Source organism: Aulostomus chinensis, chromosome 13, assembly GCF_037954235.1.
Source record: "Aulostomus chinensis isolate RoL2024-O1b breed Wild chromosome 13, RoL_Achi_v1.0, whole genome shotgun sequence".
Classification (NCBI taxonomy): domain Eukaryota; kingdom Metazoa; phylum Chordata; class Actinopteri; order Syngnathiformes; family Aulostomidae; genus Aulostomus; species Aulostomus chinensis.
The window spans coordinates 20,939,565-20,960,002 of record NC_141332.1 but is presented as its reverse complement, the minus strand read 5'-3'; the positions used below and the strand labels follow the sequence as shown (position 1 = coordinate 20,960,002).

The 20,438-nt window shown below is 40.8% G+C and overlaps 1 long non-coding RNA gene across 3 annotated transcripts in view; it reads right to left on the bottom strand.

Moving 5' to 3' along the window:
• LOC147251393 (uncharacterized) overlaps positions 1-20,438 on the bottom strand; it is a 144,861-nt gene that overhangs the window by 85,335 nt on the left and 39,088 nt on the right. The window contains exon 3 of one of the 3 annotated variants that reach the window (XR_015119064.1): positions 4,705-4,849. The exons of the other annotated variants lie outside the window; for them this stretch is intronic. This is a non-coding gene — a long non-coding RNA (uncharacterized LOC147251393). Of the gene's footprint in view, positions 1-4,704; positions 4,850-20,438 lie in introns of those variants that run through there. 3 annotated transcript variants of the gene reach the window in all.

Below are 20,438 nucleotides of genomic sequence, written 5' to 3'. Positions count from 1 at the left end.
GGTTAAAAAAAAAGAAAAAAAGAAAAGTGTAATCGGATTGATGGATAGCATTGGAGGGTTTGGCTTGTTCCCTGTCCAGTAGATTCAAGGTTTCACTGTGTGATTTTTCTTTAAAATTAACATTTGAACGCGGTTTCATCACACGGGTGCTTGGTATGCTGAAGTGTAACACCTACTGGCATTAGAATGGCCATGAAATATATCATGACTGTCACAATGGTGCAGGCAGGTGAACTCAGAGGCATAAATCAGCTGCAGGCAGGTAAGATCTTGATTAACTAAATTTTTGATGTTAAATTAACTGAAAATTGACACAGACACAGATGGGACGTTGGTTCAAAATAAAGCACAATAAACACCAAAAAAGAGAGACCGCCCCCCCAGATCATTTCTCAAAAATAGGTCCTAAAGATCCAGAATAAGATCAAGACGATTTCTGTAAATAATCTTTTTTTCAAACTCAGTAGCTCCTGCCAATGGCTGAGAACAGTCTTGAGGATCCAGGGTCTATGAGTTAATCTCGACTGCCTCCAAAAGATAATCACTTCTTCCCTGTAATATTACAAGAGTGTACCGGAGCCAGAGTAGCTACAGTCCAAACAGGGTCTAACAACAATCTCAGGCACACGTGCACGCCCTTCGCTTGAGTCTGTTTGTCAAGAAGTGATTGTGAACACATTCCAACACTACAATGAAGCTGGAAACACACCCAGCGTGTCACAATGGTTGTTGTGAGCAGGTTAGCATGCTATCAGTAGCATTCATGTGAAATTATAGATAACTCTAACGAAAGAGGTGGCGGTAACTACCATGACGTCATTCATTGGCTTTGACGACTATTTGTGAGCCCAGAGTTTGTCATTTTGACTGAGAATGCCATGGAAACTCATCAAGAGTTAGCAAAACACACGCGCTATTTTAATGCCTTTTATTCTGGGACTATAATGAAATCAAGCTGTATCAAAGAAGGCTTATGATGAAATCATAAGGTAATAAAGTGAGACGGCAAAACAAAAAAACTTTCACTTATGGCCACTTGAAATAAAATAATAAAGACGCTCTCACTGGCTTCATTTTATGCTACAGCCGCTTTGCCTCTATGGTCGATGGCTGTGTTTAACTACAGCCTCACATGCTGCAGCATGGCTGGAGCTCTTTCTTCCAGTTATCTTTTCCTTATCAGCTCTTAATGTTGCTTTGCAGAGCACAACAAGCTTTAGTGAGTAAATAATTAAGTTTTTGCTTCTGCTGACTAGCAATCCCGTCCAATTTATCAGCACCTTCCCCGTCGCCTCTGCCCTGCTTCTCGCAGCCTCAGCATCCCGCTGCCCCGCTGTTTGTTGCATACCAGAAATCCAGACAGAGCTAATAGTCCAGGACTACTGATCAATAACCTATCTTTATTTTAAATTAAGATAGGCCTTGCTTCAGCTCCGACACACAAACCAAAGTTGTTCATCACATGTAGCTTATTGTCACGGTGAATAATGTTCAACAGGGCAGGAACACAAGCAGTGTTGGGAAAGTCTTGACGCTAAACAAGTTCCCTTTGCGTGAGACGTCGGCCAGAAGACTGAATGCTTGGAGAGGGTTTTTCAAAAAATAGTTAGACCTGTCCAAGGAAAAAAAAAAAAAAAAGAGTAATCTGGTTCAGAGAAACATATTTCATCAGTGCCAGTTTAATTTGATGAGAACATCATGAGAGAAGACATGACTTTTGAGCTTTTGTCTCAGGACCCAGGAGCTTTTAATTATATATCAGAGGGAAAAAAGTAGATCACTTCTGTTGGTAGAAAGAAAAATCTGTAATGGAGGGTTTTATAAGTCGAGTTGCTTGTTGATGGTTTTCAGTTCAGTATCCCTGTAATTTAATCCGCACTGAACATTTCATAGACCCTCCAACCCTCCAGATGACTGCTCTTAGACTAATTATAGTTTAGAACTGAAAGTCAGATGTACTAAGACTCGTGCCAAGACCAAACACCATTTAAACTCAACAATGGCAACGTTTGACACGTGAGGTGTCTAACAAAAATGAACCTCTGGCGCAACATGACATCATCCCGACCATACAGCCCAAATCACATTTCCCTGTGACATTATGAGAGGACATTGTCAATTATCTGGCACAAAGACTTCACGCTGAATTTATAATTAAAACATTCACTGACATTGTATTTATTTCAGTTTTCTGCCAAAATATCTGTTGTAGCACAATATCTGCTGCAGTTTAATTAAACTTTTTTTTTTCAAACCCTTGCTGGACAAGATTAGGGGAAGATCATGGTCTTTGTTTAATATTGAAAAAGTCGGCTGTGTCTTGGAGCGTGAGACATGACATGTTAATTAACATTTAACCAAACTGCAATCTTTCACCCATAATTAAACTTAACCAAAATGCTATTCTGGGTCAGTGTCAATATCCTGTGTTTTACACCACCACCATTCACCGAATCCTCCCGCACTGGTGTGGAATTGTGATGGATTATTAAATCTAAGAACATTGTCTGTAATCCAGGCTGATTACTTTGGAAGTCTAATATAATTAGAACATTAACATGCTCAACTTCTAGAGGACATGGGCACATTTAGTGCACCATAAGATAAAGTGTTGAATTTCAATACAACCCTTGTTTTTTTTTTTCATTTCACTGAGCGGAAACTTAAGTCTTGAGTCAGATGTATCGTGTGTGTGTGTGTGTGTGTGTGTACGTCTGCTTTGCACCCACACACCCACTGTTACTACGGACTGAGCAGGGAAAGGATCATCCTCGCTGCTGCCTGATGGATGGTCCCAGCCTCACACTCATTCATAAAACCGTATTTATATGTGTAACATGGTTTGTTGTTGGCGTCAGGTGGAACACTCAGCATTTACTGGGCTGTACATCAATTGTGAAAGAGCTGACTGGCCGCTGTGCGGTCCGTCGCGTCACTCGCCGGTGGCATAGCGAGAATTTATGACCCCCTGATCATCTAATCTGACAAAGTGACCATCACAAAGAAGACACATATGTTGGGATATGAACTCAGCAAAAACTAAGGCTGCTGTAGGATTGTGGGATATGGAGTCTTTGGGCAACTGTTACCACTTTGGTCTCTGCTCCACTAGGGTTCCAATAGAGCCGAGCGGGGACGAAAACATGACGTAAACACATTGCGGGGCGCTGATTGGGTGACTTACCCACCTATGTTGTCTACTTCATGGTCGATCTCTTGGTAAAGTCTTTTATACTTTTCTTGGGTATTCTGTTTCGCTGCTTGAAGCCTTGCCTGTCTGTAGTCATTCAATTTTAGTTTAAGAAAAAAAACACCTGGGTGTCCTCCATGGAGGACCGGTTAGCACAACCAGGGCCTGAACCCAGAACGCTCTTGCTGTGATGCAACGGCCACTTCACCATTCTGCTGCCCTCTGAGAGAGGAGAGTACCACGAAGAGATAAAAAGAGAGAGAAGGGGGTTAAGTGCACTTATTTACTGGTGTGTGCATGTGATTAGAGTAATGAGGCACAGGTGGTTTGACACAGGTGGTTAAATTAGAGAGGCCCAGGCTCATTTCACTGATCAGACACACGCAGGTGACGGCAATAAATGAGCAGCAAGTAAAACATGAACGAAATCAAGAGGCAAAGGTAAAAGATACTTTAGAACATTCAGGAAAAGTCAAAAAAACACCAAGTTCAAAATGAAAAAAATGAAGTTCAAGCCGATCAAACATTGAATACATCTTCACTGAAACATGAGTTTATGTCAACGCACATATTTATGTGGGGAGTTCTGATGTTTACAGCAGTCGCTCTTTATCATTCACGCCTGATAAAATTTCGTCTTTATGAGCCACTGCATCTGCCTTCTAGGATAAAAAAAAACACACACACAAAAACCTTTGAAAGTGGAGACGTTTCTGGTAAACACACGTAATCCTATGACACACCTGTTCATGGAACCTACTATTATGTGGCGGAGATGAGAACAATAGAAAACCATATGGCAAAGAAGAAGATCAGCTGCAGTTGTTCATGCTAAATTGGCAGATGCAGCAGTTTTCTAAAGGCAGCATGAAAGAATCCCAGACAAAAACAACACTGGCAACATCCATTCTTCACAACTAAAATACCTTTTCTTTCATACATGTATGCTACTGAGATTTTTCATTCCTTCTCATGTACCACGGTCCCTTTTAAAAGGACTCATAACAAGCCTGAAGCAACAAATGTGTGATGAATATTAATGGCTTCAGAAATGGCAAAAGATTTCTTGTGAAATCTGCCTCTGACTATAGGATGTATGCTCAAATTTAAGCTCATACAAGAAAGTTGGGCAAATACAAAAGCTTTTGTAAGAATTCTATAAAAGCCTAAGAAGAATATATTAATTTTAACGTGAGAATTAGCCATGAGGAGGGGATACTTACATCCTGCATTCATGATTAAGGTTATTACAGAGCTGCGGGATGTGTAAATGAGCAGCATGCATGGTATTAGGTTGGGCTCTCTGGTGTAAATCAACACTACCCAAGAGCTGATTTGATTTTTGAGTTATACATCAGATTTACAGAGTGAGTCATACTGAAACATGTGCTTGAGATTAAAAATGTATGATTGCAGTTAATGTGGCTTTGAATCAGGCACAAAATGTGAGTAATAGCTGGGAGGAAAAAAAAATCCCCACTTTTTGAATGGAATATTTACACACAAAAACACATACTTGAGTGTCTCTTTATTCATTGCATTCAATCAAGCAGATGACTCAGAGATAAGTCCTTCGTGAAGAGAGTGTGGAGGCCAGAAATCTGTTTCAAGGACTGATCAGAGGACCTGTTCCGCGAAGAGACAGTCAGCATGCAAGCACTGTAATGGAGGAAGGAGATACCGTGCCATGATACATCTGAGTCTATTCATCTTGCCTGAATGTGCAGCAGGAAAACAGCAGTCCGGACTCACCCTAGCACTGGATTGATCATTCTAACTTTACAACAACGAATCCATGCATCCCAACCATGTCACTTGTTCCTTTACTGCTGCCAAGCATCAGTCTACATTCTTTTTTACACCCCATGGAGAGCCGAGATCTGAGCAGGTGTAGCGGCAAAGCTGATGATTCAAAGGGGGAAGAAAATGTGATCTAATAAGGACTCTTTCCCAGTGTTGCAGAGGCCGTGGTAACAAACTTATCTAACAGCAGATAAATAATTCAAAATGTCTCTGCTGTACAGTTATGCACCTTATCAATTATATCTGCATTCTGCTCACTGAACAGGATGCTATTAATCTGTTGATTGATCTGGGCAGAGAGAAAAAATGTTCACTGTTGCATTTTAATCCTGGTTTATCTTATTACGCTCTTGTTTTTGTTGGGGTTTTTTAGCAAACAAGCTCAAAGAAATTAATATCAGCCATATCTGCTGTCATAAATCAAGCTAAAGGGTGGAGAAAGTCAAAGTGTGTTGACCTCATACAGCAGTTAGAAGTTTACTTTTTTGTCATTAAAGAGTTTCAAGAATGCAACTCCACTTCTCGTGTTGACAGACAGGTGGAACCAAGACAAACCCTTAACCGTTTATTTTTGTGGAATGATGGTAGATGGACTTTACTACACAGTGTTTCTCACCAAACACCTCACAATGTTGCCTCACCCATCTGAACTCACACAGAGCAATTAGTGCTTCTTCAACATGGTGAGAGAGGAAGCCAGGATCAAACCAGCAACTCCTGGGTGACTCTACCTCCTGAGCCATGGTGCACCCAGTATGAGAGCATATTCTGCACATACATATTATAAATCACTTAGTCAGCAGAGCCCAGGGATGGCAGACCTTGAATTTAGGTTCCTTGGGTACTATCATCCGTGGATTTGCTTTCTCAGCTGACTCATCTCTTATTTACTCCACATCTCAGTCGAGTTGACATTAACAGCATTCTAAATCAACTAAACCGAAAGGAGAACATGATGGTCAGTTTGAAGAGAACCCTGTATTTACCTTTATATCAAGCATCTGCCTAGTTATCAGGTGACCGCCAAGATGAAGCAAAGACATTGGTAATCTGTTTAAAAAGTGAAGCTGTTTGTAAGACAAGCCAGTCTTTTGTTTATAATTCTTCTCCTTCACTGAGGCTGGAGCTCTTGTCGGACCGCGGGGTGATGGCACAGATTTGTTTAGTTAATGAGTCCCCGCTGACACGTTCAAGACATGACAGGCACTGTCATGCTTTCATCCTCTCAAGGAACCAACTACCCAGAGCCAGACGAAGACGTCTGCTTGAAGGCTGGCAGAAGCTCCACGCTGCAGAGCAGATGCCCAGACATGACGAATGGATCCAATCAAAAAAGAGCACAACAAAGGCTGAAATGGTTGGAGGAATAAAATCAGAGTTTGACAACAATTCAATTCCATGTAATGAGTAGAAGCCACATTGTGATGTGAAAACATTTCCTGACTCCTCATTTACGCGCTAAATAACAGAGTGCCATGATAATTCTTTCATTTTAGTTTGGTTGGAGACAATAATGAATTTCCAATTAGAAAGAATTTTAATTAAAGTTTGGGAGCAAAAGTCATAAAAATGCTTGTTTAGCGTCATACTTGGGACTACAAATGAACAAACATTTGGGAGTGCTTTAATTTAGAGACACTTTGGTAAAATAAATTTATTTCAGAATCAAACTTAACGCGCATTCTCAAGGTTATTAAACTTTCCAAGTAATTATCCAATGAGATCAATTGAATAATCCATACTGGATTTTTTTTTTTTTTTTTTAAGAACATATGTCATCAACAAACATTTTTTGAACTGCGTTGATATTATGAGCCACAGGAAGGGATGTCAGGAGCAGAACTGACAGTCTCTAATCTGGCTGCAGGATCGTATCCTCCAGCAAACAACCCCCCTGAAGTGGAGCTTGGAAAAGAGCTTCACACCTGTTATTTATGAGGGCGCTGGGAGCCACTGCACCTTGTTTGACAGCCTACAGCCACATGTTCTCTTTGCATCCATTTCCATTCAGTAAGCTGAGGAAATCATTTCAAGCTTTTCCCTATTTTCACACTCGCGCATAAACTCACATCAGAGAGCGACGAGGAAAGGATGCAATTTGGCAGCACCTGTCTGAGTTTCATCTCACACACACAAAAAAAGACGAGGAAATAAATAAATGACAGCAACTTAAGACTCCCTGGAAAAAAAACTGGTGAAAAATAATCAGTGCTGATGGAGGTATCAGTGTAACAGTTAGAGAGGAACAAAAGAAGGGATAGGAGATGGCTGGAAAATGAAGCGATACTTGACAGCTTTAGTTCCAGATGTATCCATGTTGAAGAGCTACACTTTGATTTCTTACAGACAATTTAAAAAAATACTAGCCGTGAATTTGCTGAAGTTCTTTGCGAATTAGTGTCTGTACAATCTTTGAGACGAAAGATCGGCCCGCGATGTGTTATCCTCTCCTGAATGAGTTTGTTCTCTCAGGACTCAATTACACGTCTGTGTCTGTTCTCAACTATGAATCATTACTCCTTTGATTTAAGGCACACACGGCTAACTGGAGCTGTAAGCCAATAATATTATCAGGTTCTACTTTGCTATGTAAAAGAGTGAGCAAGTGTTGACACAGGTTCCAATATAACTGACCGCATACTTTGGGTGCTGGAAAGCAAGGCTGTGAGCAGGCTACTGCTCCTGCTACTGATGATGATGATGATGGTGATGGTGAATCACACCAACTGCTGACACCTGCCCTGCAACTCACACAAGCATGTCTGACAAATCCCGTTCAACAATGAGGTGAACCAATGATAAGAGGTGAGGCAAGACGCAAACCAACATACTGAAAACATTAACTACTTAAAGGAATTGTCAGCACAACGATGAGACTGACGGAAAATGTTTTTAAAAAAGGTGTGCGCTAAATTCAATACGTGGTAAAAGTGTGAAGTGAGCTGCCCTGAATCAAGACATTTTTCAAGGCTCACCTTTTTTTGTTACAGTGAGAGAGAGTTTTTGGGCACTGCTGTGAAAAACAAAAACAGAACATCCCTTTGAGGTTGTTCTTTTTTACCCATTTCAGTTTGAGTTCCTGTTGAGTTTAAGATTATCGATCTCTGCTTGCATTTCCAAACCAATTCCAAGACAGCGGCTATGAAAATTTGTATTTATTTTGCTGTTTTTTTAATGCAGCTACTTTATCCTGCAAATCATAGACTCACACAGGTTTAACCTCAGACATCCTCTCTCACTAATACCAGTTTGAAAACATGTATCAAAGCATTCCAATGACCACTTCTCTTGGAGAATCATGCCACCATTACTGCAAGACCACATGGACTGGACAAGCTGGGAAGAACACACATCCAAGCCCATCACTGAAACTCCTCACTGTCTTTGGATCAAGGATTTTCTAACCAACAGCATTTCAGGATGCATAGACACAACTTGTCTGACCTTGGCAGCCCTCATGGCTATGTTTTTGGTCCTCTCCACTTCTGCTTCTTCTTCTTCTTCTGCATTCTCAATATGCACAGCTCTAACATGAGTTCACGTGGGTCCAATAATGACTAACAGACGACAGCGAGGGGTTTAAAACAGGGTCTGCATGAGACATCAAACCAGCATCAATTTCCTGAAAGTCCACATATCTGAGAATCTGACCTATTCGGCACACATCTGCCAGGTCATCAATACCAAGCAGCCCTAAAACACTGCTGATAAATCAGCAATGCACTCCAGAGAACCCCTTGAGGACCTAGTGTCCCAGCTGTGCCAGAGTAGACTGAAAAGACCTTCAGCTATTAGACAAAACGCTGTAATTGTTGAATCTCCATTCACAAAGCTCAGAAACATCCTCTCTTCACAAACTAGAATCTAACATCAAGAAAGACCCCCTCATACCCCCTGCTCAGCTCACCCCCCCAAGGCAGGCTTAGAGCCATACACATATAGAGCTGAGCTTTTTCTTCAGAGCCAGGGTCAAGTTGTTTAACTCCACCACCACCCCAAAACATAGATGAAATATTAAACGTATGAAATATATGTCTGCTGCTGATGCAAATGCGATAACTCTCCATGTTTATGATACTTAATCATTAGAGGTGTCACCATTTTCCAAATCCACAATCAGGTTTGAGTTATTATTTAAGCGTACAACTCAGTTTGATTTTATTTATTTTGGTTTTAAACTCAGCGTGAGGAGGGGCTACTGAATAATGCTGTTGTTTACAGACTCTATCAGAGTGGAGCAGAAACAGGTGAAGTGAAGATAACATTAATGGAGTTCACGACAACTCTTTACATTACTATAAGGGCGATAAACCCCGGAAAGAAGTGATCTGAAAGTCAGCACAAAATATATACAAAGCTGGACCTGGCAACAATGGAGAGGATGCATCCGAGCTCAGGGGGACAGAGTGAAATTACTACATCACAGTGACTGCAAGGTCTTGTAATATTACTGCTGGTAAGCGTGATAAATAGCTGTGGCTGTGTATCCAAACTAAACGCTGTTAAGTGGCTGGTACTGGTACTAGTACAGTGTCCATCTCACAACTTCACTGTCATCTCAGTGTTATGTCAGATCCTCGACTGTCAGAGCCAAGAACACCTGAGACCCAAGACTATGAACTCAGAACCGCACTTCCTTGCGGCACCGACAATACACACGCAGATGTTGATGTCGATCAGATGAGCAGTTGATGAGTTCACTGAGTCAAACGCATACATACATACGTACATACTGTACATGCTAACAGACAACTCTTGCTTTATTATTGAGAAGAAATAGGACTTGCGAACAACCTCCTGCAAGTGGCAGCACTGGTAAGTACAAGACATCTGCAACATGGTCAGAGCCAACAATGCCATCAGGCTAAATGAGATCTAGCTTGAAATCTTAAATCAACATTTTAGTAAAAGTCAGATCTGTAAGCCTGTTTGCCATAGTCAAGGTAAAACATGTTTTAACTTTATATATAATAACTTTACCTAAAACAAGTACGTCCAAGAAGACCAATGTGTCCAAACACGTTGCAACACTAAAGCCTGCGGAGACAGGTACACATTCTCCATGTACTACACTCTTCAACTCTGCTGACTTTTACCTACAGTTGAATCTAAAAAGCTGTAAGATTAGGGGGTTTGTTACACCATGCAGGGTTTATCAGAGTAAAGTTGACCGTCCCTGTCGAACTGACCAGCTTGAACCTGCTTACTGCTGCTGTGTTGTTTTAACGATGTGTTAAAAAAACAAAACAAAACAAAACTTCTCGCTGCAGGGCAACCACACCATATATCGGGGCTACTGACCTCTGATGCAGCTATATGATGAGAGCCCGCACACCATCTTACAATTACACAAACTCAGCTTTAATATGGTGAGTATATAATGATTATTTTGGTGATTATTACTCAGTTGATCAGGTAAATAAAAAAAAATCTGATGTTTTTTTTTTCTGGTTGAAACTGTGGAGAACATATTTCACCAAATAAAAATGGTGGACCCTGTATGAAAATTACATCTGTCAGTACACTGTGAGTTATTCTGTTATCGTACTTTTTTTTTTCTTTTAGTTTTATTTCTTTACACACTAAAATGCACCCTTTAGATTTGTAATGAAGGTTAATACCGTAACACAGAGTTTGCCAGTATCATTTAGTCAGGAACAAGGACGCCATTAGCCTGACAGAACACTGGACGTGTGATTTCAGCACATTTAAAACTAAGATCCTCTGTGTGGAACCCAGGTACATTTCACAAGTTAAACATGTAGCTAACACATACCCCACTCACCCCTGGGAAATTGGAAAAGGTGGTTTTGAAAAATTTCATGCCGTTATGTGTGCTGCCCGTGCGCCAACCAGGTTAAAACCTTGCTAATCTTGTGACACATATATGCACATGTGAAACTCAAGGCTTTGAATATGAAAATGTAACAACCAGTGAAAAGATGGTGAACAGACCCATAAGCTTGTGCTAAAGGTTCACATAGAACAGTCCAAAAGGTAAACAAATCATGAGGGATTAGCAAACATGAGGCAGGATACAAGCCCAAGTAAAAAAAAAAAAAAAAAGCGGATAAAGGCAAGAACTAAAACAAGGGAGAAAGCCTAAACACAAGCATTCTTAAACAACCACATGCACTACACTACCATTATTTCTGTAAGTGTGTTGCAACATGCAACAAGAAGTATCCACATATGGGAAACAAAGGAAATCCATGTGTGTCTTCTGAGGTAATGTTTGCTGAAAGAGTCCCAGATTTGCTCAACACTGCAGCTCAGAGAATAAGAGAGAAAACTTGTGTTTCTCTTTTCCTGCAGTCATTCTTCCCTGCACCGGCCCAGCAGTAGCTTGAAGCAACCCATAAATATTTCATCATTTCAAACGAACACAATGAATACCAATTGTTTCATATTGCCCTGTCCCATCATCAAGGCTGATTGCTCCACCTGAGGTTACTAACTTTATTGGTGGCAATATGTCTGCAATATTAAATCGTCATTTTGGACAATTGACATAAGGTTAGTCAGCCACCTACGGGAAACACACTGTGCTCATTTCATTCCACTGAATGTGCTGTAAGCAAAGCTGTGAAATCATCTAGAATTATATGAGGACTCTGTCATGGCTCTGAGTTTATCTGTCTGTTTATTGGCATGCTCAACCAAATCTAGCAGTAAGAAGTTCTTTGTTGTCATTGCCTTTTGTTATTTATTTAGTTGGTTATTTGTCTTTAAAGTGACACATTTAATGACAATTAAATTTAAACTAAGAGCCACATTTTATTTTTTGAGTCCATCGAAATTATCAGGCATTTGTAAAGTGAAATGACGAGGATTTAGTACGGATCCTGATTAAAGTTTGAATACAGAGGAACAATCAATCTCACGGCAGGGCGATCTAGGCCCTTGGCCTCGCTGGAGGTGTGTGTTCTCACTTGTCCTTCCGGTTGTTAAAATGCAGACTTCCAGCAAGAAGAGAGATCAATGATGAGGCTAGAATGAATAAGCAGCACCTTAACATGCCCTGAGAGGTTGTATGGTTAGATTCAGCTACACACTTTGAGATTTACACTCAAACATTTAGCAGGAGAGGCCTCCGGGCTTTGATGGTGGATTCATAAATACAATCCTGGACTGATGTGTATGTTGATGAGGCTAAATATATGAGCATGCACAAGGAAGAATGGACATTTTTTATTGTTTTATTTTTCCTTTTTGTTCTTTCAGTCTTATGGTTCGCATAACTTGACCCTAATCATCTTCACATTAAACACTTAAGTTCAAGGACTCATATTTCAACCTGAATTTGATCTTTTTTATGGCTCACTTTAGTTTCCCCATAACCAGTTGCCAGTAGCCAGTTTTATTTTGAAATTCACCTCCTTCATGTCTGTCTGCTTTACTTCCTGTGTTTGTCTATTTCTCATCCTTTATTCTGTGATTACCTGCATCTCGTCTGTTCATACTGTAAGTCCTCATCATCTAAAGCTTGTGTTTCAACTGTTTGTTGTTTCTTATCCAATCAGCTTCTTCTCTGCCCTCATGTCCTCCCTCTTGTTCCTTGTTTCTAGTTGAGTTTGTATTTTGGTGCGTTTTTCTCTCTGTCATTGTCAAACCCTCCTCTTTTTCTAAAGTTAAAGTTTCAAAAAGTAGAATGGGAACCAGAGCCTTCAGCTATCAGGCTCCCCTCCTGTGGAACCGCCTCCCAGTTTCGGTCCGGGATGCAGACACCCTCTCTATGTTTAAGAGCAGACTTAAGATCTTCCTTTTTGATAAAGCTTATAGTTGGGCTGCTTAGGCTGGCCGTTAGATATGCTGTAATAGGCTTAGACTGCCGGGGGATCTCCCATGGTGCACTGGGCTTCTCTCTCCTCCTCCCTGTCCTCCTGTATGTGTCATACATAAATCATACTCATATGTGTTACTAACTCATCTCCTTCTCTGAAGCCTTCAGACTCCCCGCATCCCAGATCCTGGGTGCTGCTGGAGGAGGTTGCAGACCTGAAGAGGCTCAAGCTGCCACCCAGAGCTCCACCTGCTCACGTCCCCGTCTGTCCATCAGTCTCTTCCCTTTCTCTCCCTCTTCATCTCTGTCCCTCTCTTTCCTTCTGCATATCTGTCTTCCTCCATTATCTGTCTTTGTCTCTGCCACACCCTCCTACTCGCTTTCCCCCCAACCGGTCAAAGCAGAAGGCTGTCCCCATTGAGCCTGGGTCTGCTCGACGTTCCTGCCTGTTAAAAGAAAGGTTTTCATCGCCGCAGGAAGTGTTTGCTCATGGAGAATTGTTGGGTGTAAATTCACAGAAGGAGTTTGGTACTAGACCTGCTCTACTTGTACATACATACACACAGACACACATATATGTGTGTGTGTGTATGAGTGTATATGGCCTCCAAACCATTAACATTCACATATTCCAAAAGTTGTGCTCACATTCAGCATCTCTTATTCAAACCACTGTGATTATCCTTGACACATTCAATGCATTCCCCTCAACCTCAATGATTTTAAAGGCTGATTATTGGAGAAGCTGATTAAATTTTAATTCATTTTCTAACATGAATGTCCATTCTGTTGGCCGCTGGGTTATTCAGCAGAAATACCTTTGCAGTCTTCTTTGTGGTTGCATGACTGCCTTTGTTTTCATGTTTCCTACTGATCCATTCGTTGAATGGCCTGTACACAACAGGATATGAATCAACACATACGTTTCATCGATCTTTAATTCATTCAGAGCAACATCTAAATTTGATTACTTCGTAGGTGATGCACTGCTATATTTTCCTGTCCGATCCTCTTATCAGGCAGGTACTCTCTCTTAATGCATGGATGATGGTAAAGTTCGAATAGATACTGATGTTATGGAAGCAAATTAAAATAAAACCTGTAATAATATTCAATAACAGTCTGAAGTTTGTGAAATTGTAAATCTACCTTCCATCATCTTAGAATTGAATCCAGGATCAGGACTAAACAACTGTTCCTGCCTATATTTAATACTTCACCTGTACCGTACTTGCATCTTTGCCATTCCCTGTTGTATTTCCCTCAAAAAATTTAACTCCACGTTTCAAGACCTTCATGGTCTTGCCCTCATTCTCAGAACTTTTATCCCATCAAATAAAACTAGACGCCCTCAGATCTACAGATCAAGGGTTTTTGAGTTTTTTTTTCTTTTTTCATTTAACAATCCAACAATCTCATCTGAAAAGAACTGTTGAAAACTGCCAGTAACTGCATCTAGAGACTGGAATCATCTCCATGACAGTACAGCAGAATCTTTTGACTGCTTGTTTTATGACCAACTTTTACTCTCATGCCTGCCCCTGCAATGATGCTTGACATCATGGATCCATTTCTACATTGTTTGCATGACTATCCGAACATATGTATCAGTGTGAGAGTGTGTGTGTGTGTGTGTGTGTGTGTGTGTGAGTGTGAGAGAGAGAGAGAGAGTGTGCACACTGTAAATTGGTAGGTATTCAACTCATTTCCGGTGATTATTCTTTCTGCCCAGTCAGGTTTGTCGGAAAGCACTTTAACACAAACTCAGTTTGATTTACAAAATGTTCTACAAATAAATTTGACCTTAACAATAGGAACAAACGGGATGTTTTCAATTATGCTATTTAAACCTGTTAGCGCAAATATCGGTCCTGAAATATTTTTTTCTCCCTCATCCTTTCTTCAGCATCTGCTTCTTCCTATATCTTCCATTTGAATGCCTTCATCCAGTGCGTTTTCTTATCCCATTTATTATGTCATGTCAATCCAATTTCTGATTCAATGATGAATTTCAATCCTGCTGTACCATAAAACCATACCTAATTTCAAAGTCTAAAAATAGTGCAGAATAAACAATACATTTCTCTTCTGAAATGCTTTGATAAAGCTGGTCACCACATTTCATTTTAATGCAATTATCCTGTAATTTGTCAGGATTAGTTGGATATTTTCACGGTGTGTGTATATATAGGGAAAGTATTATCACATCATAACAATTGGAACGATCTAATCTGTGCTTTGGAATTCACTTTCAGCGGACACTTGGTCTGTTGTGCATGCAGTAATTTAATACAGAGTATTATTTGCAACACGGACACTTTCCACTTTACGTGACACTTTACATTCTGCTTGCCAATCAGAAGACTGTAATATCTTGACTTGGTCAGCATCTCTCTGACCTCCCTCAAGTCTCGCCTTTCAGATGACTTCTAATCCACTGAATATCAAAACAACATAAACCTCCATTCAATCTTTGTGCCTCCAAACCAAGCAGTGACATTTCACTGGATTGCACCTCTAGATAAACACCTCCATCCAGAATACTAACCACAAAATTTCTGACAACCATTTTAAATGTCTTGAAGCACATTCTTTTCAAAATGTAACTGAAGTCTGGGATAAAGCAGAAAAGATTAATGACTTGAAATATTCAGAATGAAATATACAACCTTTTTTTTCCCCACAAAGCCTTTGAAGTTCCCCTCCACTAACCTCATAATCAACTTTAAAATATGACAAATAAATTGACAGTTTACAAGACAAAGCATGAGTAATTACTCATTCCTGTTGGTAGAAACACCAGGCAGATCCCTTCCCCAAGGCAAGGCCCCAGATGAGGGACCTCGAGACTGACATCAAACAGAGCTGGCTGACTGTGAAACAGCTGCAGAGGAAAGCCCAGGATGGAGGACTGGCGGACTGTGGTCATCGGCCTCTGGTCCATGAAAAATGAGCAATAGGCTTAAGCAAATAAGTGTCAGCAGGAAGAAATTAAGCTGTAAGTCAACTGCTGCACATCTGAAACTTATTACCTCCTCCAAGGAGGTCATGTTTTAACCTGAGTCTGTTAGCAGGATTACACAAAAACTACTGGGCCGATTTCAATGAAACATGGTGGAGAGATGGGCTATGGGCCAAGAAACACTCTGAATCATGGCGTGAGTACATAAATTATACTTCCCTTCCAATGTGGGTAGCGCATTTAATTAATAAGGAATAGTTAGATTTAAGTAGGTGACATCACAAATGGAAGGAAAAGGTGTTGAACTTTCATTATAACAGGAGTGTGTATTTATTTATTTATTTTAATTTACTTAGCGAAGTGCAGAGAAAGCACATATTTGATCCTCCAAGGGAAAGGGGTGACCTGTAACTGGATCACTTATACCCCAGGATTGTCAGGATGGGGGAAAAAAAAGGGGGGGGGGGGGTTAAAGTGGATTTATATCACAAAAAGGAATTCCATCACTGCAGCACTAAGCGGAGTCTGCTTTCTCTGCAACTTGAAATTTGGGAGGATAGAAGACAGGAATTCATAGTAAAAAGCTTAGAGAGATGTTCCGCTGCTGAATCTAAGCAGTTAGCATTGCTGTTGCAACTTTTAACTGCAGTTGAACCCCCGCAGGTCACTGACATAGGCAGAATATATATCTGCAGTGTTTATATCAACAGCTTGAGTGACATTGCTGCCAATCTTACCTACTATTTGAACTCGAGTTATTGTCTGTATGCTTTATGTTCAGTAACACTGTGAGTAATGAACTGGAATCCTGCCCCTCAAGCTTGTGACAATCAGATGAATTAACAGTTAGTGAATCTTGTCTCTGGGCCTTGTCAATCATTCCTCAGAAAGGGAGTCATGCTTGGCAGAAGTATCCGGTCTACAGGGTGCTCCTCTGGTTATATCTGGGTTTGTGTCTCGTTATTGTCTTATTTTTGTGAGTGCTTTTCCAAATGTCAATGTGCTGCTGATGACATGAGTAGAATTATATTGAAGGATCTTAATTTCAAATTCTATTTTTTGTCATACATGAGATTACTTTTATTTTTCTATTTCAACAACAACAAAACAAGCTTGATAATTTCACAGGGTAATAACACATCTTTAGTTGTGCCATTAAACCTGCCATAAAACCTGCTAGCTCAACAAGTCGTGAGTCAAAGCAAGGAAAGCAATTTGTTATATCATTTGTCATTTAGATACGCATTACACACTGCTATGACTCTCTATCCCCAAAGCATTGTTTTTCCAGCCCCGCAGGTCTGTTGTATCTACAGTATATCCAGACAAGATAACATTTGTAACATGTTGACATGACAGACGGCTCAGCCATTACTCAATACAAGCAGTGTACAATAACACAGATCCTGCTCTCCCTTGTGTAATATGAATTTCTACCTGCATCAGCACGAAAACCTGCATGCAGACGGAGCGAGGCACACACCCTCATGAGCTAGCTTTGTCAGCGAAAGAGACAACAGGTGTCCTTGTCCCAGCAAATGTGGTCACAGAGCTGCTCAGGTTCATGGTGGAGGTCATGTGACCTTTGAGACTGTATCTAACATTGTATCCGTCACTTATTTGATTGGTATTTGCATGCAAATTTACATCCGATATAATTTGCATCTGCTTGAAGTGTTTGGAATGCTCATGGTGTTGGCTAAAATACATTCAGCCTAATCGAACCTTGACCACAGTGTGTCAGATGATACTGCCAGTTTGTTTGGACCAGTGGGCTTTCACAACTACGGTACACGAGTATGAACTTGCGTGTTTGTGAAGGAGTAGAACCACAAATGTGCTCATATGAATCTCTTCTACCTGCTCAAAAATTTTGAGCAGGAAAATTCTAATTGGGCACGGTGGTGCAGTGGTCAGCACTGTCACCTCACAGCAAGAAGGTTCCAGGTTCGAGCTCCGGCTTGAGCTTGGGATCTTTCTGTGTGGATTCTGCATGTTCTCCATGTTCCTGTGTGGGTTCTGTCTGGTACTCCGGCTTCCTCCCACAATCCAAAGACATCAAGAGGGGACGAGGCTGATTGATACTCTAAATTGACTGTAGGTGTGACTGTGAGTGTGAATGGTTGCCTGTCTATATGTGTTGGCCCTGCGATGGACTGGCGACCCGTCCAGGGTGAACCCCGCCTCTCATCCGAAGGCTGCCTTGGATAGGCTCCAGCCACCCCGCAACCCTTAAGAGGATAAGCGGAAGAAAATGGATGGATGGATGAAAATTTAAATTTTTTGGCCCACATGTCCCTGTTTTGTTTACATCTGAGCAATCAAGCGTCAAGCAGACTGCACATAATCCTCTGCGTTCTGGTTCACTTTGTGCAATTAAGTCAGATCAGGATAGGAATGTGCTCTCACTGTGATCGGAAATGGGCTGAGACCTCTTGGGACTTGTGGTCTTAGATTGGTTGTTTGGGTCCACACACAAAGTACAATTACTGTTTTCATAGAGCCGATCAGAAATAATTAGCCTTCTCTAAAAAATACCACAAACTGAGCATGCCAGCTTGTGGGAGATGTTCCTCAAATAATGAAATAACATTAAACTTGTATATTTAAATGGAGCCAGTTGTTAGTGGGACATTGACGTGACTATGAAATCACTGCAGATTCTGCTGCTGTCACATTCGATTTTAGCAAATGTGCTGGAAAACTGTAAGGGGCAGTGCCAGTCCCTTTCCATAATCAGATCGAGGAAGTCATCCTCAGAATGATAGGTCTTGACACTGAATGGTCTGAGCTCATGATGAGTACAAGTCCATTGTTTCCTCACCAACTGGTTGTGGTGAGCTGAGCAGGCTGCTCGTCTCCGCCTGGCCCAGTTGACTGATGGATTTCCAAACTCTGCATCAGCCAAAGCTATTAAGTGGTCTGCTGGAGCGAAATGGTTTCACCATTGCCGAGGTGCTACAATTGGCTCAGCAATTCCTGCCTGCTATTGTCTCAGACCTCTGTGACTAAGTTAATTTCTTGCCAGACAAGCACAAACAAGTATATGCTGACACACAACACAATTAACAAGCAAGAAATACAGCAAATCCAAGTCTTTTGTTCCCTCATCATTATCAGCACAGAATTCAGATGAAGGACGTGACCCGAACCAAATGAATTCCCCTCAGAAGAGCTTTTTTATCTTGAGCTGCACGTCTAAACAGCTCCTTTCTTTATGAAACTGCCACAGGCCCCATCCATCATGTGAAATCTCTCAGCTCATGATGTTTTAGTTGATTTTTGATTACTGTATTCCATTCCCTTTCAAGACAATTGCAGTGAATCAGACTGGATGATTCAGTGCCGCTGACTTAATATCAGAGGTGTGGAAAATGCTTCCTGTACCTGCTTCTGCATTATTCATGGTCATATTTAAGTCTTAGGATATAAAGCCTGTCTTTACATTCCTGGCGACAGGCTGGAGTGGCTCAAAGGAATACCGGCCCTCTGTGATTTACAGTGACACGGTTGGCCAGACACAGAACTGAATATCCTTCAAGAGAAACATACTGAATGCAGCTATTTCCCTGAAGACCTTGCACAAACACAAGGGAGCTGCAACAGCGATGAGACCAAAGAAGAAGGAGCGATGGAAGACAACTTTCTTCTTTAAGAGTACAACAATGAACTCTTACAAATGACAAACTCTGGGGATTATAACATCTAAACAAATGTCGGCACTCAACTACAAGAAAGCACATATTTATGTGTAGATGTTTAATATTTTTGGCTACTGAGCTGTAGGCAACTTCAGTGGATTAATGGAGGATATTTTCATCGAGGAAAAAAAGTGTCACTGGAATAAACACACACACTCAAGTTAAGCACAAGTGTCTTCTCCTGGTAGGTACCTGACGGAGCTGCTGGCTCTAGTGCTGTAACTGAAACCTCCAATGGTCGATACATACATGAGTGACCACTGCATGTTATGCAGCTGCAACATTAGAAGAAAAAGGACATAATTATGGGTAACACAAGACAAAAAACAACCCAAATGAAAGCTTCTGTACAACAGGTAGTTACTTAAATAGCAGTTTAACATAGCAAGACATCCCTCCATTGCAGTTTATATATTCAAAATATAGTATTTGTTCTATATCTTCACACCTATTCCTCTAAATAACCCAACAGACTTTCTTATTTCCTCTTCACCAAAACTTGTCATTTTCAGTGTGAAGGTTGCTACTTGCAAGCTAAGTCAAAGGGGGACCAATAGTAACAAACTCTGAAGGAGTATTGTTAAGGGACTGCAGCTGGACCATCGAACAGCGCAAGTGTTGCCGGTGGGACAGTGTTTACAGGTACACCACTCATGTCCAGTGACACAAGAGATAGGAATAAAAAAATCCTGCACTTTGCCCCTTCATCCGTCCTCCCTGTCATCCTCTTTTCCATTGTGCAGCTAGTAGATGCTACACTTCTTTGGGGAACTGTTGCATGAATATAATCCAAAAAGAAATTATGTTCAATACTTAATATATCTCTTAAGGCAACTGTCAAAGTATATAAGATACTTTGTAGGATGCAGGGTTGTTGTTTTTTTTTAAAGTTTTAAGTTTATCTTTTTCCCTTTACTGAAGATGATGAAAACTAAAGTTTGCTTAGAGGCTGTTGGTGCTGATTAGATTTTAGAAAATGGTAAGCAGTAACATCGAGTA